The sequence below is a fragment of the Macaca fascicularis genome, chromosome 5, assembly GCF_037993035.2.
Source record: "Macaca fascicularis isolate 582-1 chromosome 5, T2T-MFA8v1.1".
Taxonomy (NCBI): domain Eukaryota; kingdom Metazoa; phylum Chordata; class Mammalia; order Primates; family Cercopithecidae; genus Macaca; species Macaca fascicularis.
In genome coordinates this window covers 152,046,438-152,071,325 of record NC_088379.1, presented here as the reverse complement: position 1 = coordinate 152,071,325, position 24,888 = coordinate 152,046,438, and positions in this window count along the sequence as shown.

Genomic DNA, 24,888 nt, shown 5'->3' with positions numbered 1-24,888 from the left:
TGACCTGAATATTCAACTGAAAAAGAAAATGGCTCATATGCTTCAATCTTTTTACTTTAATAAGCATTTACTTTAATAAACATTTCTTCTGCAGTGGCCTTCATGTCTGGAACCTAAAGTTTGTCAGAATATGTGACCCAGGCATGTGGAAGTATGCAAATATTTCAGTGATACCACATGACCAGCTAACCCATGTACCCTGACTACTTCTACATTGTTGAAATGTAGTTGAAAGTCCTTTAATCATCTGTCACATGTCAATTTTGTATCAAGATTTCTTCTAGGAAAAACTGCCTAAAATGCCTGCCTTTATTTCCTTATCTGTAAAATGTAACTAATAACAGTACTTATCTACTAAGTTTGCCTTGAGGACAATTGAGATGTTCTGTGCAAAGCACTTCAATCTGTGGATGGTATATTAAGTTCCCAATAAGTATTTGACAATATTATTGTCTTTCATTAATATATATGTGGCTAGCACAAAAGTCCCTGGACAAAGTTGCATTCAACAAAGTACAGCCCACCAATCAAGAATAATAAAAATATTTCTGATATTTTCATATTTTCACAAGATACATTAAAGAAAGTCTTTCTTTTCTTTTCTGTACAATTCTTTCACATCCTTAATCTTTGATTCAGCAAAACTCTGAACAATTTCAGGTTCTAGTAACCAATTCACTGGGGCTTGCCAGGGACTTTTCCAGCTTGAGCCCTGAGAGTCCCATGTCCCAGGAGACTCTTCTGTGCCAGATAAACTTGGATAGTTGGTTACCCTACTTTTTATTCTCCACCAAAACTCCCTGAGGCACCAATTTGTGTGGCTTGTCTTTTCTTCATTCTTTTTTTTACCTTTCCAGTACCTTTGTCTCTTCCATCCTGGAGGGATGTGGGAGAACTCATTAATAAATCTCTTTCTTGCTACACTTCTCTATGTGCTTTCCTACCAGCTCACACCATGATACCAGCTCACACAGCCAAAAACATATATATATATATGCATGCTCGTTCTACAGTTTACTTGAAAAATATTCTAAAGAAACATGATACAAATTCCATCATGGAAACTTGGATGACATTAAATTTGCTTGGCAAATTGTGACTCTGAAGTCAGAGTGTTAAAGAACTCTAGCTGAAAGTTACCTTAGATTGGTTGTATCTTGTCATATTTTGAGACATAGCTGGAAGTGGCCCAAGTGACTGTAATAGGATGAGCAGGCAGAAAAAACTCAACCCATGCATTAAGGTCATGGAGGGTTTGGGGGACACAAAACCAGGTGGATGTAAAGATAAGTTCACCCAGTTTGTTCCATGTGAGGGCTCTGGTGACAGGCGGCAAAGCGTAGTCTTGATTTTTGGGAAGGAGAAAAATACACCGATGAGTCCAATAGGTGAGGGCACACAGCAAAGGAAAATCCAGGGACAGGGATTTTCAGTTTCAGACAGGAAAGGCAGGTAGACAACATCAGGGAAACCGGTCATTAAGCAGACTCCAACCAAAGAACAGTTCAGGGACAGAGGCCCAGGCAGGAAACCGTAGAACTGACCTTCTGAAAGGGGCCAGAATTTTAGGCAGGTTCCAGTCAGGGAATCACTAAAAAATAAGGCAAAATCCCAATTATTTGAACTGGGACACAGATACACAGATGGAAACCATATTTAATGAAAAGGCAGAAGCCCATTGTCAGACTCAGCGTGCGAAGTCAGGGCCAGAATATTGACAGGATGGCTTGATGCTAGGTACTAGAGTCTTGGGCTTTGTCCCCTAAATCTGAATTTTAGCCTAACATCAGGATTGGCAACAGAGTAGTAGGTGCCAATCTTTACTGTGCATAGGAATCACCTGGAGTATTTATAAAAAGGAAGATTCTGAGGCTTGATTCTTTTTTTAAAAAAATGATTATTATACTTTAAGTTCTGGGATATATGTGTAGATCGTACAGGCTTATTACATAGGTATACACATGCCATGGCGGTTTGCTTCACCCATCAACTCATCATCTACATTAGGTATTTCTCCTAATTATATTCCTCCCCTAGCCCCCCACTGCTGACAGCCCCCAGTGTGTGACATTCCTCTCCGTGGGTCCATATGTTCTCACTGTTCAACTCCCACTTGTGAGTGAGAACATGTGGTGTTTGGTTTTCTGTTCCTGTGTTAGTTTGCTGAGAATAATGGTTTCCAGCTTTATCCATGTCCTGGAGAAGGAAATGAACTCATCCTTTTTTATGGCTGCATAGTATTCCATGGTATATATGTGCCACATTTTCTTTATCCAGTCTATCATTGATGGGCATTTGGGCTGGTTCCAAGTCTTTGCTATTGTAAATAGTGCTGCAATAAACATATGTGTGCATGTGTCTCTATAGTAGAATGATTGATAGTCCTTTGGGTATATACCCAGGAATGGAATTGCTGGGTCAAAATGTATTTCTGGTTCTAGATCCTTGAGGAATTGCCACACTGCCTTCCACAATGGTTGAACTAATTTATACTCCCACCAACAGTGTAAAAGTGTTTCTATTTCTCCACATCCTCTCCAGCATCTGTTGTTTCCTGACTTTTTAATGATTGCCATTCTAACTGGCATGAGATGATATCTCATTGTGGTTTTGATGTGCATTTCTCTAATGACCAGTGATGATGAGCTTTTTTTCATATGTTTGTTGGAAGCATAAATGTCTTCTTTTGAGAAGTGTCTATTCTTATCCTTTGCCCACTTTTTGATGGGGCTGTTTGTTTTTTTCTTGTAAATTTTTTTAAGTTCCATGTAGATTCTGGATATTAGCTGTTTGTCAGATGGATAGATTGCAAAATTTTCTCCCATTCTCTAGGTTGCCTGTTCACTTTGATGATGATTTCTTTTGCTGTGGAGGAGCTCTTTAATTAGATTTCATTTGTCAATTTTGGCTTTTGTTGCCATTGCTTTTGGTGTTTTAGTCATGAAGTCTTTGCCCATGTCTATGCCCTGATTGGTATTGCCTAGGTTTTCTTCTAGGGTTTTTATGGTTTTAGGTCTTACGTTTAAGTCTTTAATCCATCTTGGGTTAATTTTTGTAGAGGGTGTAAGGAAGGGGTCCAGTTTTAGTTTTCTGCATGTAGCTAGCCAGTTTTCCCAACAGCATTTTTTTTTCTTTGCTTTTATTTTACTTGATTCTTCTGCTTTTATTTCCTTTGCCTAGGGGTGCCAGAGGTATAGATAGGATACCCATCCAGATTCTTAAATATAGGTAGAGAAAGATATAAGAAAATGCCATAGAACAATGATATTTTGGCTCTGCTTAGGAAGAGGAACAAATCTCTGAGTTGTCAGGAATTGATTTTCTAAAGGATATGAATCTCAGACTTTTTGTTTCAGGGACCAATATCAACTTTTTATACTAGTAGACCAGACCTAGTATTAGCATCATTTCAAAGCAAAAGATATTTTAACATCACAAACTCTACAAACAATCTCAGAATACGGAATAATTATTTATATTGTATCAATTTAGCTTCATGAAAAATATATTACATTGTCCTATTCTTATTTTGCTACAGAACAGCAAAAAACACCATTACATTTAGAAACCTGACTGGGAGCTCTGGTCTGACTCTCTTCACATTCCTGAAATCTAATATTTATTTATTTATTTATTTATTTATTTATTTATTTATTTATTTTTTATTACTATCATACTTTAAGTTCTAGGGTACATGTGCACAACGTGCAGGTTTGTTACATATGTATACATGTGCCATGTTGGTGCGCTGCACCCATTAACTCATCATTTACATTAGATATATCTCCTAATGCTATCCGTCCCCCTTCCCCCCTCCCCCCTCCTCACAATAGGCCCCGGTGTGTGATGTTCCCCTTAAGGAATTCTTTCCTCATAGCTTGTTTTTGTCAGATTTGTCAAAGATCAGATGGTTGTAGATATGTGGTGTTATTTCTGAGGCCTCTGTTCTGTTCCACTGGTCTATATATCTGTTTTGGTGCCAGCACCATGCTGTTTTGGTTACGGTAGCCTTGTAGTATAGCTTGAAGTCAGGTAGCATGATGCCTCCAGCTTTGTTCTTTTTGCTTACGATTGTCTTGGCTATATGGGCTCTTTTTTGGTTCCATATGAAATTTAAGGTAGTTTTTTTCTAATTCTGTGACGAAAGTCAATGGTAGCTTGATGGGGATAGCATTGAATCTTAAATTACTTTGGGCAGTGTGGTCATTTTCACAATATTGATTTTTCCTGTCCATGAGCATGGAATGTTTTTCCATTTGTTTGTGTCCTCTCTTATTTCCTTGAGCAGTAGTTTGCAGTTCTCTTTAAAGAGGTCCTTCACATCCCCTTGTAAGTTGGATTTCTAGGTATTTTATTCACTTTGTAGCAATTGTGAATGGGAGTTCACTCATGATTTGGCTCTCTATTTGTCTATTATTGGTGTATAGGAATGCTTGTTATTTTTGCACATTGATTTTGTATCCTGAGACTTTGCTGAAGTTGCTTATCAGCTTAAGGAGATTTTGGGCTGAGATGATAGAGTTTTCTAACTATACAGTCATGTCATCTGCAAACAGAGTCAATTTGACTTCTTCTTTTCCTATTTGAAGATCCTTTATTTCTTTCTCTTGCCTGATTGCCCTGGCCAGAGCTTCCAATACTATGTTGAACAGGAGTGGTCAGAGAGAGCATCCTTGTCATGTGCCAGTTTTCAAAGGGAAGGCTTCCAGCTTTTGTTTATTCAGTATGATATTGACTGTGGGTTTTTCATATATTGCTCTTATTATTTTGAGATACGTTCCATCAATACCTAGTTTATTGAGAGGTTTTTTTTTTAGCATGAAGGGGCGTTGAATTTTGTTGAAGGCCTTTTCTGCATCTATTGAGATAATCATGTGTTTTTTGTCATTGGTTCTGTTTATGTGTTGGATTACATTTATTGATTTGCATATGTTGAACCAGCCTTGCATCCCAGGGATGAAGCCCACTTGATCATGGTGGATAAGCTTTTTGATGTGCTGCTGGATTCGGTTTGCCAGTATTGTATTGAGGAATTTCACATCAATGCTCATCGGGGATATTGGCCTTAAATTTTCTTTTTTTGTTGTGTCTCTGCCAGGCGTTGGTATCAGGATGATGCTGGCCTCATGAAATGAGTTAAGGAGGAGTCCTTCTTTTTCTGTTGTTTGGAATAATTTTGGAAGGAACGGTACCAGCTACTCTTTGTAACTCTGGTAGAATTTGGCTGTGAATCCGTCTGGTGTTGGGCTTTTTTTGGTTAGTAGGCTATTAATTACTGCCTTAGTTTCAGAACTTGTTATTGGTCTATTTGGAGAGTCGACTGCTTCCTGGTTTAGTCTTGGTAGGGTGTATGTGTCCAGGAATTTATCCATTTCTTTTAGATTTTCTAGTTTATTTGCGTAGTGGTGTTTATAGTATTCTCTGATGGTAGTTTGTATTTCTGTGGGATCAGTGGCAATATTCCCTTTATCATTTTTTATTCTGTCTATTTGATTCTTCTTTCTTTTCTTTTTTATTGGTTTGGCTAGTGGTCTATCTATTTTGTTGATCTTTTCAAAATACCAGCTTCTGGATGCATTCATTTTTTTGAAGGGTTTTTCGTGTCTCCATCTCCTTCATTTCTGCTCTGATCTTAGTTATTTCTTGTCTTCTGCTAGCTTTTGAATTTGTTTGCTCTTGCTTCTCTACTCCTTTTAATTGTGATGTTAGGGTGTTGATTTTAGATCTTTCCCACTTTCTGCTGTGGGCATGTAGTGCTATAAATTTCCCTATAAACACTGCTTTCACTGTGACCCAGAGATTCTGGCACATTGTGTCTTTGTTCTTATTGGTTTCAAAGAACTTATTTATTTCTGCATTAATTTCATTATTTACTCAGTAGTAATTCAGGAGCAGGTTGTTCAGTTTTCATGTAGTTGCACGGTTTTGAGTGAGTTTCTTAATCTTGAGTTCTACCTTGATTGCACTGTGGTCTGAGAGACTGTTTGTTATGATTTCCTTTCTTTTGCATTTGCTGAGGAGTTTTTTACTTCCAATTATGTGGTCAGTTTTAGAATTAAGTGCAATGTGGTGCTGACAAGAATGTATATTCTGTTTATTTGGGGTGGAGAGCTCTGTAGATGTCTATTAGGTCCACTTGGTCCAGAGCTGAGTTCAAGTCCTGAAATCCTTGTTAATTTTCTGTCTCATTGATCTAATAAATCGCTTTATTTCATTGACAGTGGGCTGTTAAAGTCTCCATTGTTGTGTGGGAGTGTAAGTCTCTTTGTAGGTCTCTAAGAACTTGCTTTATGAATCTGGGTGCTCCTGTATTGGGTACATATATATTTAGGATATTTAGCTATTCTTGTTGCTTTGATCCCTTTACTATTATGTAATGCCCTTCTTTGTCTTTTTTTTATCTTTGTAGGTTTAAAGTCTGTTTTATCAGAGAATAGGATTGCAAACCCTGGTCTTTTTTGCGTTCCATTTGCTTGGTAGATATTCCTCCCTCCCTTTATTTTGAACCTATGCGTGTTTTTGCACGTTAGATGGGTCTCCTGAATATAGCATACCGATGGGTCTTTACTCTTTATCCAATTTGCCAGTCTGTGTCTTTTATTTGGGGCATTTAGCCCATTTACATTTAAGGTTCATATTATTATGTGTGAATTTGATCCTATCTTATGATGCTAGTTGGTTATTTTGCCTATTAGTTGATGCAGTTTCTTCAAGGTCCATGGTCTTTACAATTTGGTATGTTTTTGCAGTGGCTGCTACCAATTGTTTCTTTCCATGTTTAGTGCTTCTTTCAATAGCTCTTGTAAGGCAGGCCTGGTGGTGACAAAATCTCTCAGCATTTGCTTGTCTGTAAAGGATTTTATTTCTCCTTTGCTTATGAAGCTTAGTTTGGCTGGATATACAATTCTGGGTTGAAAATTCTTTTCTTTAAGAATGTTGAATATTGGCCCCCACTCTCTTCTGGCTTGTAGGGTTTCTGCAAGGAAATCCACTGTTAGTCTGATGGGCTTCCCTTTGTGGGTAACCCAACCTTTCTCTCTGGCTGCCCTTAATATATATATATTTTTTTCTTCATTTCACCTTGGTGAATCTGATGATTATTGTTTTCCAGTTGCTCTTCTTGGGGAATACCTTTGAAGTGTTCACTGCATTTCCTGAATTTGAACATTGGCCTGTCTTGCTATGTTGGGGATGTTCTCCTGGATAATATCCTGAAGAGTGTTTTCCAACTTGGTTCCATTATCCCCATCATTTTCAGGTACACCGGTCAAATATAGATTTAGTCTTTTCACACACTCTCTTATTTCTTTTAGGTTTTGTTCATTCCTTTTCATTCTTTTCTCTAATCTTGTCTTCATGCTTTATTTCATTAAGTTGATCTTCAGTCTCTGATATCCTTTCTTCTGCTTGATCAATTCAGCTATTGATACTTGTGTATGCTTCACAAAGTTCTTATGCTGTGTTTTTCAGCTCCATCAGGTCACTTATGTTCTCCTCTAAACTGGTTATTCTAGTTAGCAATTCCTCTAACCTTTTTTCAACGTTCTTGGCTTCCTTTTGTTGGGTTAGAACATGCTCCTTTACCTTGGAGGAGTTTGCTATTACCCACTTTCTGAAGCTTACTTCTGTCAATTTGTCAAACTCATTCTCCATCCAGTTTTATTCTCTTGCTGGAGAGGAGTTGTGATCCTTTGGAGGAGAACAGGTGTTCTGGTTTTTGGAATTTTTAGCCTTTTTGTGCTGGTTTTTTCCTTATCTTCGTGGATGTATCTACATTTAGTCTTTGATTTTGGTGATCTTTGGATGGGGATTCTGTGTGGATGTTCTTTTGTTGATGTTGATGCTATTCCTCTCTGTTTTTTTAGTTTTCCTTGTAACAGTCAGGCCCATCTGCTGGAGTTGCTGGAGGTCCACTCCAGACCCTGTTTGCCTGTGTATCACCTGCAGAAGCTGCAGAACAGCAAAGATTACTGCCTGTTCCTTCCTCTGGAAGCTTCATCCCAGAGGGGCATGCACCAGATGCCAGCCAGAGCTCTCCTGTGTGAGGTGTCTGTTGACCCCTGCTGGGAGGTATCTCCCAGTCAGGAGGCACGGGGATCGGGGGCCCTCTTGAGGAGGCAATCTGTCTGTTAGTAGAGCTCAAGCACTGTGCTGGGAGATCTGCTACTCTCTTCAGAGCCAGCAGGCAGGAACATTTAAGTCTGCTGAAGCTGTGTCCACAGCTACCCCTTCCCCCAGGTGCTGTGTCCCAGGGAGATGGGTGTTTTGTCTATCAGTCCCTTACTGCGGCTGCTGCCTTTCTTTCACAGATGCCCTGCCTAGAGTGGAGGAATTTAGAGAGGCAGTCTGGCTACAGCAGCGTTTCCTAGCCGCAATGGGCTCCATTCAGTTTGAACTTCCTGGCGCCTTTGTTTACACTGTGAGGGGAAAACCACCTACTCAAGCCTCAGTAATGGCGGATGCCCCTTCCCCCACCAAGCTAGAGCATCCCAGGTTAACTTTAGACTGTTGTGCTGGCAGCAAGAATTTCAGGGCAGTGGATCTTAGCTTGCTGGATTCTGTGGGGGCAGTATCTGCTGAGCTAGACCACTTGGCTCCCTGGCTTCAGCCCCCTTTCCAGGGGAGTGAGTGGTTCTATCTTGCTGGCATTTCAGGCGCCACTGGGGTATAAAAAAAAACCTCCTGCAGCTAGCTCAGTCTCTGCCCAAATGGCCTCCCAGTTTTGTGCTTGAAACCCAGGGACCTGGTGGCATAGGCACCCGAAGGGATCTCCTGGTCGTGAAGACCGTGGTAAAGGGTAGTATCTGGACCAGAGAGGACAGTCCCTCATGGCTTCCCTTGGATTGGGGAGGGAGTTCCTTGACCCTTGCACTTCCTGGGTGAGGCACTGCCCCACTCTGCTTTGGCTAGCCCTCTGTGGGCTGCACCCACTGTCTAACCAGTCCCAATGAGATGAACTGGGTACCTCAGTTGGAAATGGAGAAATCACCTGCCTTCTGCCTTGATCTTGCTGGGAGCTGCAGACTGAACCTATTCCTATTTGACCATCTTCAAGTTTCTTTTTTCTTTCTTTCTTTCTTTCTTTCTTTCTTTCTTTCTTTCTTTCTTTCTTTCTTTCTTTCTTTCTTTCTAATCCATTCTAGCACTGGTGGCACAATTCCAGATTGAAATGTCAATCTGGAAATATAATTTTTAATCATTCTCAAGAACATTTATGAGATAACTATTTTGGGCTAGGCAGTTTGAAAGAACAAATCCTCTGCTCAAAATCATTCAAAGGCTGGTAATTTTCTATTAAAGGAGGGAGGGTGCTTGATGTAATAGAAAAATAAAGGGATGTGCAGTCAGACAAACTTGGATTTGAATTTCAGTTCACCATTTTCTAACTAAGTTACTGTCTAGGAAACTTTTCTGGAAAGTAACCTAACTTACCTGAGACTTTGCTTCCCTTCTTGCAAACTAAAATAATCATGGGTGTGTGACAGTCACTGCCAGTTGCCTTGATAATACTTATTCCTCCCCTTCTCCCTCTTTTGTTGGGGTGGCAATGTGCCCAGCTAACAAGCTTGATTTCTCAGACTCCCTGGAAGCAAATGGTGGTGAAGTGACACATTTCTGATGAATAAGGAGTGAGCAAAGGGGAAAGTAGTAGTCTTGATGTCACAGGGATAATGGGGCTAGGCAGATCCTATGGGACCTTGAGGCTGTTTTAGGGCTTTAGATTTTACTGAGTGAAATGGAAACCATAAAGCATCCTGAGAGATCATCACTCCAGATGCTGTGTTGAGAGTAGACTGGAAGGGTGAGGAAGGGAGATCTGGTCAGAGAATGTTGCAGTAATCTATGTGAAAGACCGTGGTGGCTTAAACTGAGCTGTAGAGATGGCACAAATTGTCTGATTTGGGATAGGTGTTGGAAGGAGAGTCCACAGGATTTGAAAATAGAATAGTTGTGGAGAGTGTGATTAAGATAATTAAGAAATAATCCAAGATTTTGGCCTGAGTAACTGTCAGGATGAGATTACCCTCAATTGAGGGGAGGAAGGCTATAATAAAGCGTGTTTGATGGGAAAGGCCAGGAGTTCATTTTTGTTTATGGTGAATTTGACGTGTCTATTAGAAATCCAAGGGGAAATGCGAAGTAGGTAGTTTTGTGTATAAATCTGGAGTTGAAGAGAGAAACCTGTGCTGAAGAATCAAATTTAGGATTCTAACAGGTGTTTAAAACTGTGAGATTGGATGAGATACCAGAGTTAGCATAGGTAAAGGAGAGGTGCGTGTGCCCTGGACCAACCCACCATTATGAAACAAGGAGAAGAGAAGGAACAGAAAGGAGACTGAGAAGGAAGATCTTGTAAGGCAGGAGGAAAAGCAAAGGGGTGTTGTCTTGGAAGCTAAGAGAGGAGGGGCTCAACTGTGTCAAAGCCTGCCGATTAGTCACTCTAAAATTCAGACAAAGAATTTACCATTAGATCTAGCACCATGGAGGTCATAGGTCACCTCAGGGAAAGCGCTCTGTTGGAGTGGCAGGAGAGAATGCCTGCTAGATGTGCCTTGGGGGAAATGGAAGAGGAGGAATAGGAAACAGAAAGTAAACAGGACTCTTTCAAGGAGTTTTAAGGCAAAGATTTAAGATAGTTGTTAGTGGGAAAGTGGAATAAGGGGCAAGAGAAAGTGGTGTGTGTGTGTGTGTATGTGTGTGTGTTTAGAAAAATTACATAATAGTATGTTGATGAAAATAATCTCATCATCAAAATTTTGATGATGTTATAGAGAGGTGAAATGGCTAACCACTTTAAGTAGGATAGAGGAGACATAACCTAAAACACATTTAGAAGAGCGTGTACTTCTTTATGTATACCATCTGTAGTTAAGGCACTGGTGGTTATGGAAGAAACAAAAGGCAAAGTCTGTTACCTCAAAGTACATATAGGGAAATGAGAACATTATGTACCCTGCTACCTCCTTAGAGCGTGTCCCACCCCATCCTTTTTGTTTATGCATTGTAAAGATTCTTTGACTCACAGTGAGATGGACACACTATTATCCTTCTTTGTTATCTCTGGTAAGAGAATTTCACAAGTGGTATGCATTTGTCAATTAAATTCACCATACCAGAGGACTGCCATAATTTTACCTATATTTTATGAATGGTTTATAACAGCTTCATTGTGTTTCTTCAAACTTTCAACAAACTTTTTCCACTCCCTCTACAATTCCAGGCCTTTTGTTAGGTGCTGGGTTTGGAGAAATAGGAACTCTGTACTTAAGTAAGTAATGAGACCTTGAAATAAAGCAGTGGTGTTGACAGCAGGGTAGAGGGAAGGGGGCATGTTAGAGATCCAGAAAGTAGAATCAGCACAATTTGGTGATTGCCTAGAAATGGAAAATTGGTGAGACTGAGGAGTTTAAGTTTATTTTGAGACTGTTCTAAATACACATCTCAGTTTCTACAATAATTAGATTGATAATCATATATTATTACTCAATTTATTTGACTTCTTAAGCTAGTTTTGTGTTTTCCTATAAATTAATCAATTTCTTATACATTTCTCATCGTTTTACCATCAAGTTGTACGTAACATTCTGTTTACATTTTAACTCTTTTGTAAATAAATTTGCATTCCTAATATTTTACACTGGTGCTTTATCTCTTAGCTTTTTAAAAATTTTAGATGTTTCACTAGCCTCTGTTCTTACCTTTTTGCTCTTTCATTTCTTGCTTTCCTTAAAATTTTCATTGATTTTTCCCTTTAGATTCTAGAATTAAATATTTACTTTCGTTGTTTCTGTTCTTTCTTATTTAATAATAAAAGCTTGTAAAAATACAACTTTTCCCCTGAATATAGTTTTGACCACATCCCACTTCAGTTATCTAAGTAGTGTGTCATTCCTACTTGACCCAGAAGAGTGATTTTTCATATACTTTAGTTTTAACATACACTGATGTTTTTACTTTTATTAATAGGTTAGAGTCTAACTTTATGTTATTCAGAGAATATATTGAATTATTCATGGAATAATAGGTAATAAACTGAAGGCCTGCTATATAAAGTGATTCCAAACTGATAGAGAAATCGTTTTCTGTTTCATGTGAACCTTGATTTCTGAAATAGGAAGTAGGCAGAGGCAGAGAGAGGGAGAAAGAAAAAGAAAGGATATTTTTACTTTTAGGTGAGCAAAGCAGGGGTAGGCCACAATTAAATAGAGCTTTATTGGCCTTCTAAGTTGTAGGAAATTATCTAATTGTATTTTATTTCTGATACTTTATTTCTGATATTTCCTTGACTTTATATATACTTTTTTGGTTTTATTTTACTTTTTTAAAGATAAGGTCTTTTTCTGTTGCCTGGGCTGGAGTGCAGTGGCACAATCATAGCTCACTGCAGCCTCAAACTCCTGGACTCAAGGGATCCTCCCATCTCAGACTCCCTATATATACTTTTTCATTTTTCTTTTTAGAGATGAGATCTTGCTATGCTGCCCAGGGTTGTCTCAAACTCCTGAGCTCAAATGATCCTCCCACCTTGACCTCCCAAAGTGCTGGGATTACAGGTGTGAGCCACTGTGTCCAGCCCTGATACATACTTTTATACCTTATTTCTGATATTTTATTTCTGTTACTTGGGTTTCAGTGTTACTGTAAATTTTCATTTTTCTGTCTTCATAAGGTTAAGTGAAATGTTAAGAGCATCTACCTTGTAGTCTTCCTTATAGCTGGGTACCTGAAAGAATAATGACAAAATTAATACATGATTAATTTATCAAAATATTAAAATACAAAAATTGAATTTAGATCTATAACTTTATCACCCAGAGACAATTATCAGCATTTTTACACGTCATGAATATGCTTGCTTATATAGAGCAATAATATTATAAGTAAAAAATATTATAATCATTTAGTAAATATTGTGTGTGATTTGAGTATTTCACTCAACAATATATGTATTTCCCCACATTACTTAGTATTCTTCTATGACATGCTTTTTAAAATGATGCCATTCTGTAGTAGCATTATTTATATATACTCTTTTGATGAGCCTGTATATATTACCTTTAAAATACATATATATACTTTTGCTATTATGAACTTCCTCATGCATATATTTTCTATAGATCCTTGTGGTTTTCCTACGATAAACTTCCCAAGGCGTTTAAGAATTTGTGGGGAGAAGCATCTCAGCGCTAGGAAGCTTTGCTCTATGTTGCAGGTTGCCCTTTAGAATGATGGTATCAGCTTACACTCTCACCAGTATTGCACTTAGGCCCAATGGATATGACCATTTATTGTTATCTTTTATGTTAGTTTGCTAGGTCTGCCATAAGAAGATACCACTGGCAGGCACAGAAATTTATCTTCTCACAGTTCTAGACAATAAAAGTCTAGCATCAAGGTGTCAGCAGGTTTGGCTTCTTCCCAGCCCTGTCTCCTTGTCTTGCAGATGGCTGTCTTCTTGCTGTTCACATGGTCCCTCAGTGCATGAATGTGCCAGGTGTCTCTCTGTGTCTCCAAATTTCCTCTTCTTGTATAAACACCAGCCAAATTGAATTAGGGCCCTACCTCAATGGCCTCATTTTAACTTGACCACTTCTTTAAAGTTCCTATCTTCAAATACAGTCACATTCGGAGAAACTGGGGGTTAGGGCTTCAGCCTACGAATTTGCAGGGTAGGACACAATTTAGGCCATAACATGCATCTTTGTTGGAGAAGAGGCAAGTAATGCTATCTAATTGTCTTTTTCATTTTTATTTATTTAATTATTAGTGAGGTTAAATATTTTGTACATTTACTAACCATTTGTATATCCCCTCTTCATATTCTTAGTCCAGTTTTGGATATTTCTAGTTTCTTCTTATTCTCTACATCTTCTTATCTTTTAAAAGATATATATATATACACACATATATATATATATATGCATCTTGTTGATTTATAAGAGCTCTTTCTATATTATAAATGTTGCCTGTCAAATATATTGAAAAATTTCAATTGTACCAGTCGGCTTTAATAATCTTCACGTTTTGATATATAAATGTTTTTAAAATTTAAATGTTCCTTTTTGGAGGATGTTAACCAGTTTTTCTAATGGATTCTTGAGAAATACATCTTCTTAGTATTAAAGGCTACCTTTTATGTATTAAACTATTACATAAATGTGAATGAATTCATTTATTTTTATATATGGAATCTCTATGTTGTTTAATAACATAATTTTATAATACATTTTAAGAAAATTGCAGGGCAAGCCTTGCATCTTTTTTTTTTTTTTTAAACTTTTTCCTTGTGTTTCTTTTTTGCCATTTCTTTCTTCAAATACATTTTATAATTATTTTGAAAAATCCTCTGCATTGTCTAATGCCACCCCGCCACTGATGCTATTGGGATTTTCACATGTAACTTCATTAAATGTTTGGGCTGCCCCAAAGATTAGCCTTCTGGCACATAAGGCAGAGAAATCCCCTCAGCAACCCCAGCTTTCATGCAGTAAACCAGGCCCCAATTCCTGACCCCCCTCCAGCAAATTGAGTTAGTTTTGGTGACCACCCCCAGAAGCTGAATTCCCAGCCTCTTTTGCCTGCCTCTGCATCTGGAACCCAGGAGGCCCACAGCTTCAACTCCACTTACTTATTTCACCCCTTTGTGTTTCAGACGCACAGAGCCAGTTATCTAATTTTTGATAATGACCAGACTATTTGAATTATCCCTTTATAACCTAAGTGTCATTGCTATGTATTTAGAACAGAGGAGCTTTCAAAGCATGAAATTTTAATACCCTTTAAAACAGAAGATAAGCAATTGATCTTGTACTTTTCCTTTGTAATTGACTGCCTTGTTGAACTCTCTTCCTAGTTTTCATATTTCATTGATTCTTTTGGGTTTTCCAAAGAAATTACTGACTTGAAAATGTTACCAGTTTGGTCTTCTCTTTCCCATATTGAGATTGCTTATTATTAATACTGTCGCATGTCACTGAATGACAGGAATACATTCTGAGAAATGCATTGTCAGACAACCTGGTTGCTATGTGAATATCATAGAGTATACTTACACAAACCTACATGGTATAGCTGATACACCTAGCCTGTATGGTATGGTCTATTGCTCCTAGGCTACAAACATGTACAGCATGTTACTCTTCTGAATACAGTAGGCAATTGTAACACAATGGTATTTGTGTCTCTAAATGCAGAAAAGGCAATGCATTGCACTACAATGTTAGGACAGCTACAGTGTCAGTAGGTGGTAGGAAGTTTTTAGCTCCATTACAATCTTATGGGACCACCATTGTATATGTGGTCCATTGTTGACTAAAACATTATAATGCAGCAGATCACGGTGTTATTATTTGTTCTCTTGCACCAGCTAAAGCTGTAATGTTAAATAAGGGTAGGGAGGATGGGGTAGTAAGCATGCTATTTTGGAGAAGCTTATGGAAGACAAAGTGGCTGGAGTGGGCCAGAGAAGGAGCACAAGAGGTCAGACCACCTCTGTGCATGAGATTAATCTGGTTGTATATATTTTTCATCACCTTTATATGTCAATGACTGATTACACAAATTGGCTGATATAAAATCATGAGATCCAAACTTTTAAAAAGAACTCTGTAGAGTAGATGTTGCCCTATTGTCCTTTCGTTTTTAAGATTGAGAAAAAGAAATCTGAGATTAATTATTTTTCTCTCTGCTTGGGTTTTGCATTTGCTCTTTTTTTTTTTTTTTGGAATTTAATTTGATTCCCCTGGAATATGTCTGGATGTTGGTCTTTCTTTAGTAACATTACTTTGTATATGGTAAATCCATTTGTTCTGCACCTTCATATCTTTTTTAGTCCAGGAATAGATCCAATGGTTACGTCTTTATTGCTTCTTTTCTGTCTGCTCTAGACTCTTCTTTAAAAGTAAATAATCATTCTTGTTTGGGATCTTTGTTTTCTATTCTCTGTATCATTCATCTGTTATAATTTCCTGTTTTATTTCTTCTCTTCTAATATACATTTTAATGTCTCTAACATATTTTGTTTTCTTGGAGGAAAATTTTATGTACTGCCCTTAACAGTTTATCTTTTTATTTCACAGTATCATTTTACTTAATCTTATATTTTATTTCACATTCTGTATTTTTGAAGGCAGAGAGTGTCTTTCTGACCAATATTTATTTGTTTGTAATATCTTTATCAATATTATTCTCTTCCTCTGTATCTTGCATGATATATTCTCTCTTTTTTATATAGAGGAATCTTTTCCTTTTAATTATCCATGAATGAAGAACAGGCTATCCAAGCCCATTAGCAGCATGGGAAGCTGTGACTTGCAGCTATCTTCCCATGTATCTAACTATCTTCCATCATGTATTCAATGTCTGTTGATATAACTTTAAATTACTTGCTCAGTAGTTGGGCTGCCACAAAAGGGCATGGGAAGGGAGTTAAAACCCTTGGGCAGTCCAAGCTGGGGATCATTTTTTTTTTTCTGGCTTTGTAGGAACAGCTTCCTGTATCTATCTGTCTGTTAGGCCATTCCACATCAGCTATATTGTGTGTTTGTGCTGTGTCTCCTTCTTCATGATGCAGTCATCTACATTCAGATATAAATGTCCACCTCTCAAATCTTAGAGAATCCTTGCCCCCCTCCTTGCTCTTTTTGATGCCCCCATTTTGTGAGCCAATTGGGCCTTACAGCACAATTGTTTTGAATGCTGCAGATTCCCATGGCAAAGGGCCTTTCCAAGGGGTGTGCTGCTTCTTTCCTTAGACCCTTTCCTTGACCTCTAAATCAGAAGCTTTTGAAAGAATCTCTTCTATTGTTTCCAGGGTCTCCCTTATCTATTCATATGCTATGTTCTCAAGAAGCTCTTTATTATTTTTCTATTGTTGCCAAAACAAGTTACTACAAAGTTAGTGGCTTAAAGAAAAGAAGATTATCTTACAGTTCTGAAGTTCAGAAGTCTGACACACACATCTCACTGGGCTAAAATCAGGACCTTGGTAGGGCTGCATTCCTTTCTGTAGGCTCTAGGTAGGATACTTTTTATTTATTTATTTATTTATTTATTTATTTATTTTTATTTTTGCCTTTTCCAGCTTCCCTGGGCCTCCTGCAAGCCTTGAAGTGTGGTTCCTCCCACCATCTTCAAAGCCAACAAAGGCGAATCAAGTCCTTCTCGTATTGCATCACCTTGACCTCCTCTTCCGCCTCTTGCCTCTCTTCTACTTTTAAAGACTCTGTGATTCCACTGGGCCCACCTGGGTAATCGAGGATAATCTATCTCTTTTAAGGTTACATGATTAGCAACCTTAATTCCATCTTAATTACTCTTTATTGTATAGTTTAGTGTATTCACAGTAAATTTTAGGGATTAGGACCTGGACATCGTTGGGGAGACCATTATTCTGCCTACCAAAGCCTCTGTATCTTTTTCAACTGTATTATACCTCCACGATATCTAGTAACACTTCCTTAACATTTCTGGCATAATCTTGATACTCTTACCTACTTTCCACGACTGATGCCACTTTTCGTGTACTTATGTTCAATGGGAGAGTTACTTGGGTATACTCAGGCCACCAAATTTTCAGGAAATTGCAGATACTATTTTTATTATAAAAGGAATTATGTGACTTTTTCAGGGAGTTTCCCCATGATTACATTTAAACATTGATTACGAAATTTGTAGTTATTCAGGTTATATTATCTTTATTTTCCTGGATTTGTGACTTTCTGTTGCTCTTTTAGGAATTTCTTTGGAAGTTTTGTTATCCAGGAACTCCCTTTCTCATGGGCATTTTCAGCACAGGGTGGCTAAGAATAAGTGATGGAACTAAATTTAGCCAGTTTTAGTTCTCATATAAAAAAGGGACTGGGGAATGGGTCAGAAACTTCTCATCTCATAATCAGTGTACTCAATGCAAATTTGTTGTATTTCTCTTATTTTGAACATTAAGCTCTATTAAACACTTTCCGCATATGTTTTCCATTAGCTTTAAACCCTGGTGAATATTTGTAAGATACCCTAGCTTTTAATGGTCCCTTGAGGAAACCGCTGAAATTTTTCCAATTCATTTTACATTCATTTTATGTTGTGAAAACTATTTTTTATTCTACTTTAAATTGTGTCCTAAAAATGTCAAGGGTTTAAATTTCTATGAACAACTTCTTTGATTTTGTCTCATAAATTAGGATTCCCATGGGCATATTATTTTCCTTAACATTTAAACATTTTCAAGATTATACGACATTGTAATATTTACTTATTCTCCAGGGATGCAGTCTCCAAACAAATTGGATTTTTTGTTTGTTTGTTTGTTTGGTTGGTTGGTTGTTTTTATGTTAAAAATAATTCCTAATTGGCTAGTAATACCTTAAATCCCAGCTGTATACTTCATATTTCAAAAAGCTTGAAGAATAAGCTGTCCCAAATGGCACTAAGATAGTATCTACACATAAAACAACATATGAGTCTCTAGTTTCTTTATTACCAATAAACAGCAAGATTAATTTATTTGTTTCCCTCCAAACAGCATTTTATTTGGAATGGAGTCATCGTAACCTTTTCTTTTATGCACTTAATGATCTAGATTTTTGTTGAACTCCACAATCTAAACACTATTTAGATCTACTACTAATGATGTAAACCTTCTGTGCTGACAGAACACCCCATGTGCTAACTTTCAGCTTGGGTCCCCCGATATAAAGTCTGCTGGTAAAAGTTGCTGAGCACTGTCAGGCTTATCAACAGACCTCAGTGAGGAGTGTGGCATTTCAGCGATACTAAGCTAGGGCTGAACTGTTCAGACATACCATTCATCACCTCCTTCACAGGGTCTGGACAGGCATTCCTGCTTCTAATCAGTACTTATATGGTGTGGGAACAACGAAAACAAAAAGATGTCTGCTGCACCAAAGTAGGACAGTCATTATATCTAGTGGTTGTTGAGTTGGTCATGTACTAATTACTCTCATTGAGATATATTGCTCAAGAAAAATGAGGAATGAATAGCGGCCAGGACAGGCGTGAATGAGAAAGACCTTCACAAATCCTTAGGTTTGGTGTTTCAGAGGAACCAGTTGTTGAAGAGAAGGCTAGAAGTAAAGAATTGAAAATAGGCTCTGGAAGTATCGGCATTAATATACCAAATAAAATAAAGTTTATTTTTATTTGGATTATGCAGATTAATATTAATGCATTCTATATAGAAAATCAGACCGTTGAACCAGAGGGCCCACCTCCGTCTAAGACTGACTTGGTGTGATCAGACCTCACTGTATTTTTAAACCTGCTGGGGTGAGGGAGGATATGGAGCCATGAATCTTTCCCTGCTTGGCACAAGATGAGTTGGTGATGTCAGATGTGGCAGTGGCCTGATTCCTACTAGTGGTTGTTATAGCTCTCTTTGAAAGAGAGGTTCTCCTAAATATCCTATGTTAGAAATTAACTAAATAAAGTATGGTTTGTAATTAAACAGATTATGAAGAAGTCATTAAAATCACATTCTTTAAGAATATTTAACTACACAACAAAATACTCACTATTACAAAAGGGGGTAGGCAACAGGATGCAAAAATTATTAAAATGTACCAAAATGTTTTCAGTATTTGTTTCTGGATGTTAGCATTATAGTAAATTTAAAATTTTATTTTTTATGGTTTTTTTTTTTTTTCTATTTCTTGGATATTCCACAATGACCACATGCTCTTATTATCATGGGGAAAATGTATTTTTAACACAGAAATTTAAGAAAAATGCTCAAAGCAAATATTCCAGGCCTGGATCTATCAGTTCTAAATTTTGTTGAATAAGATTGAGAGCTATATGGACAATATTTAATCTTGAGATTTGGGTTATATTCGACAGGTAAAATGTTGGTTGAATATATTTTTAGTGGAATTTGATCCTCATGTTATTTCAGGGGGCAATTTTAAAGATAAATATGAAAGTAATAATTATTTCCAGTATGTTAAATATGTACAAAGATAAGCTTTAAATTTTGTATTTTTCAGTGGGAAAAGAAAAAAATTAAGCTAGTGTAATGCTGTGGTCCCAATGTTGGTGGCCACTAAAATTCGTATGTGAAACCTACTCCTTAATGAAAACATATTAAGAGGTGGGCATTTGGGAGGTGATTAGGTCATAAGGGTGATAAAAGAGGCTCAAGGGACCTGTTTACCCTTCCATCATGTGTGGACATGTAGAAGGCACTACCTATGTGTAACAGGGCCTCACCAGACACAAAATCTGCTGGTGCCTTGATCTTGGACTTCCCAGCTCCCAGAACGGTGAGCAATAAGTTTCTGCTGTTTATAAATCACTCACATTTTATCTGGAATAAATGCTTGTGGAAATTTGGTTATTCCACATCCATATCACCTTTGAAGTGTTCAGTAGATATTTTTCTTAATGAATAAATGAGTGTCTGTTTCAGTCAATCTATTGCAGAACCATTATTGCCAGTGACAAAAGTCATTGTTTGTTTGCCCTTTGGCTAAAACTAACAAATAGAGAGAAAGCTGAACTCACCAGTAAGCAATTTGGAGCTGTAAGCATGTTATGTGAAGTTATTCTATGTTCTATGATAACCATGAAAATATCATTTAGTGTTATTTCCAGGATATACAAAAATTTAGGAGGTAAGCTCTTTGAAATTCAGCTCTTATTTTCTTTATGCTACAGAGAAAGGGGACAGTGGAAGGTAAGAATAATATCTTATTGTTGAATAACAGTAATCTCCTAAACTAGTGAAGGCAAGAAGATACGATGCTATAAAACAATGAACTGGGAATTAGATTATTTGGTGTTTCCCTCTGCTTTGTGATTAATTTGTGTCTGTTGGTTGCTCTGTGGGCTTTAGTTTTTTTATGTGTAAACTCAAACGTTTGTTGTAAAATTAGTTCTAAAACTGTCAAATTGCAGAGGCCCAGGAAAGCTACAGAATCTGGCAATGGCAATAGTGAGGGGAGAAGCAGGGGTGCCTATAAGCCATGTTCACCCCTTCTGATCAGATTGCTACTTTGCTTATCTGTTTTTGCAAACTGTTTGGTTGTTTTATGGCTTCCAATGCAAAACAAATAAACACATTCACTACTTATGAAGAGTGGTTTAGGTGGGAGAGGCATGGAACCACTTGTTCAAATGAATGGGGTTAATTCAAGCTTCATTTTAATATATATGATGTTTGAGAATTATTTTTAAAGGCTTGCTGACACTACAGGATTGCAATTCATTGTTGTCAATGTGCTTTGTTCTGGAGGTGTGGTTTTACACTAGCTTCTTATTATTTCATGTGCTTAGTTCAGCGTTGAGATGAAATCAGTCATCAAGTTGTAAGTGGTGAGTGTCCCTATAAAAGAATGGGATCTAATGGCTGAAAAGAAAAATAGTCCCTGATGGGAAACTAGAAAATGTGCATTTTGTTCTCATCACCCACTGGCTAAAGGAAGGGGGACAGTATAATAGAATTTTCTGCATTTTGCTTTTCCCAGCAGCAAAATGGAGGGAGCACATGTCAACCATCAGTCTCCACTGGGGTTTTCCTGGGAATCAACTAAAAAGGCTTTTCAAGTGCTCTCTGGGGGAGACACAGTTTGTATTTAAATGACTTTGACAACCATCTTGGAACAGCTTCACTTGGCATTCTAGTGAATGAGCCCAGATAATTTTTTTCATTCAATTTATTATTTTATTGATACATAATAGCTGTACATATTTTCAAGGTACGTGTGATAATTTGTTTTTTGTTGTTGTTTTGTTTTGTTTTGTTTTACTTTAAGTTCTAGGATACATGTGCAGAATATTCAGGTTTGTTACATAGGTAAACATGTGCCATGGTGGTTTGCTGTACCCATCAACCTATGATCTAGCTTTTAAGCCCCACGTGCATTAATGCTCTCCCTCCCCTAGACCCCATCCAACAGGCCCCGGTGTGCGATGTTCTCCTCCCTGTGTTCATGTGTTCTCATTGTTCAACTCCCACTTATGAGTGAGAACATGCAGTGTTTGTTTTCTGTTCCTGTGTTAGTTTGCTAAGAATGATTTTTTTTTTCTTTAAAGAGTCTGGATAATTTTAGAATGACTTTTTCTTACTCTTATATAACTGAACTACTAATAACTGTTAATTTTCCCCAAAGGATTATTTCCTTTGTGAGATTGAATGGGGGACAAAGAAAGGAAGTATGGCAAAGTTTACATAATAGACTGTACTTGAGTATTTTAACTATAGTAAAGCACAATGATCTTGCTTGTCGCCTGGGGTGACTAGTTGTTCTGAGGCCTGGAAAATCTGTCAAGACCTACATCCATGAGAGAGAAACTTATTGGCCACAGTCCTGTGTCCTCAACCTCATGGGTCACCCAGAGTTTTCTTGTGACCATAGAAAGATAATTATTATCTTTTCTCTGCTGAGATGTTTGTGTTCTCTTAGATTTCAGAAGATTCCAGCAGTTATAAAATATAAGGCCAATATTTTGCAAAGACTCAACAACTTTTTTGGGAGAGTTAAATTTGCAAAGCACAGTAACGTATCATCAAATAATCAAAGGCTTTCTTATTGGTATAATGTAACTTGTAAACTAGCCCACATTTTTTAGAGGAACCAACTAGATCTAGAATTGCAGTAATAGATTCCTAGACTGCAAAATTAAATGCCCCAATAGTTTGCCTCTGTACCCAAAGTCACAGTTATCCATTCACTGGGTGACATGTGCTGCATGCCCTTCTGTATTCAGGAGTATTAATTCCCTTTCATTAATAATGTGGAAGTTAAAAACATATATTTTTTCTTAAGTAATAAACAGGCTCATAAAATGTAATAGATAATGAAGCTCCACCTATGGACAAAATCTTAAATTTGCTTAAACCTTAAATTTGGTTAAATCTTTTGCTGTGAGTGTAGAAATTTCCATCTCCAAATGGGATCACATCATTTCTTGACTGTGTTCAACTAGTTTATTTCAAGCATGTTCATTTTCTTATACACAGATTTTCTCATGCTATTTACTTTTCTTTCTTTTGGAATATGATGCATCATTCCAGTTCTTCCTCAAATCCCACCTCTTCCAGGAAACTTTCTAGCCATGAATGGCTCACAGTGTTCTCTCTTTTCTAGGAATTTTCTTAGTACATGATTGAGAATTTCCTTGATCTTTATTTTTAAGTAGTCATTTATCTTCCATTTCTTTAGCAATTTCCACAACATCTAGCTCAATGCCAGTATGGTGCCAAATAACAAGTAAGTACTCATTAATTACTTGTTGATGACCATTTCTAAAATGAATAAATGAACAGGACTTCAACTAATACAAAATTATTTTTACTGGTTTTAACTATGGTTTCTGAACTCTGTGTTGTTCTGGGAATAATCATAGAGAGACCAGAAGAACATCGTTGTAATTTTAGAAGCAGGAAACCCAACTTTTTATATTGTTTTGAGACACACTGGATACACAGAAGGGTGATACTAGCTTAGAATATAGATGGTTAACCTACTGAGTCAAAGGTTGACAGTCATTATGCAGGGGCTGAAGGGGAGCTTCCTTGACTTTTAGATGTGTCAGGCCTGTTTCTGACACATCTAAAAGAAGTTCACTCAGGCCTCTGCGGTTGGTCAGTATCTACTGTTGAGTAATCTTTAATTCACTTACTAATTGTACTAATTGATAATTCAAGCATTTACATTGGACTGATAAGGTATTTTCTTCTCTCTAAGAGAATAAATTGGCATTCTGATTTACCAGTCTCTATGTACTTGGCTATCGTGAGTCTACAACCAGGAAAACAGTTATTCTCAGGTTTCTAAGCCTGCAGGGCTGGGGACCAAACTCTTGGCCGTGGTGCTTAGGAGGCCCTTCTTGTGGAACCTTGTATGCTTCTTATACTATATACCTTAACATTAAGAGCACTAAAAAGAGTTAAAAAGAGACAAAGCCTTTTATTCCAAAAATTATTTATCATATAGAACAGAGCAGCATACTTTAAATACAGAATACAACAGTTTCCTCTCAATGCTCCATGAACAGTTTCTTTTTCTTTTTTCTTTCTTTTTTTTTTTTTTTTTGGTCTTTTTTGAGACAGAGTCTTGCTCTGTTGCCCAGGCTGGAGTGCAGTGGTACGATCTCTGCTCACTGCAACCTCTGCCTCCCAGGTTCAACCAATTCCCCTGCCTCAGCCTCCCGAGTAGTCAGGAAGACAGGTGCATGCCACCACACCTGGCTAAGTTTTTGCATTTTAGTAGAGACAGGGTTTCACCATGTTGGCCAGGATGGTCTTGATCTCCTGACCTCGTGATCCACCCACCTCAGCCTCCCAAAGTGCTGGGATTACAGGCATGAGCCACCGCACCAGGCCTCCATGAACACTTTCAACAGGGAGTGCAGATGACCTTCTGAATGCAGTTTCTGAGTGATGACATTTAGTTTCTTTTTTATGTATTTAAAGAGGCATAGAAAGAGAAAAGGAGGGCCGGGCGCGGTGGCTCAAGCCTGTAATCCCAGCACTTTGGGAGGCTGAGGCGGGTGGATCACGAGGTTAGGAGATTTAGACCATCCTGGCTAACATGGTGAAACCCTGTCTCTACTAAAAATACAAAAAAAAAAAAAAAAAAAACTAGCCGGGCGTGGTGGCGGGCGCCTGTAGTCCCAGCTACTCGGAGGCTGAGGCAGGAGAATGGCGTGAACCTGGGAGGCGGAGCTTGCAGTGAGCGGAGATCGCGCCACTGCACTCCAGCCTGGGAGACACAGCGAGACTCCGTCTCAAAAAAAAAAAAAAAAAAAAAAAAAAAAAAGAATAAAGAAGTTCAGAAACAATCAAAAGGAACTTAAAGATTCCATTTTTTAAAAATGAAGTCTCATAAACACTAACCAGTTTAATTTTTAAGTTTTATGTACCCATGTGGT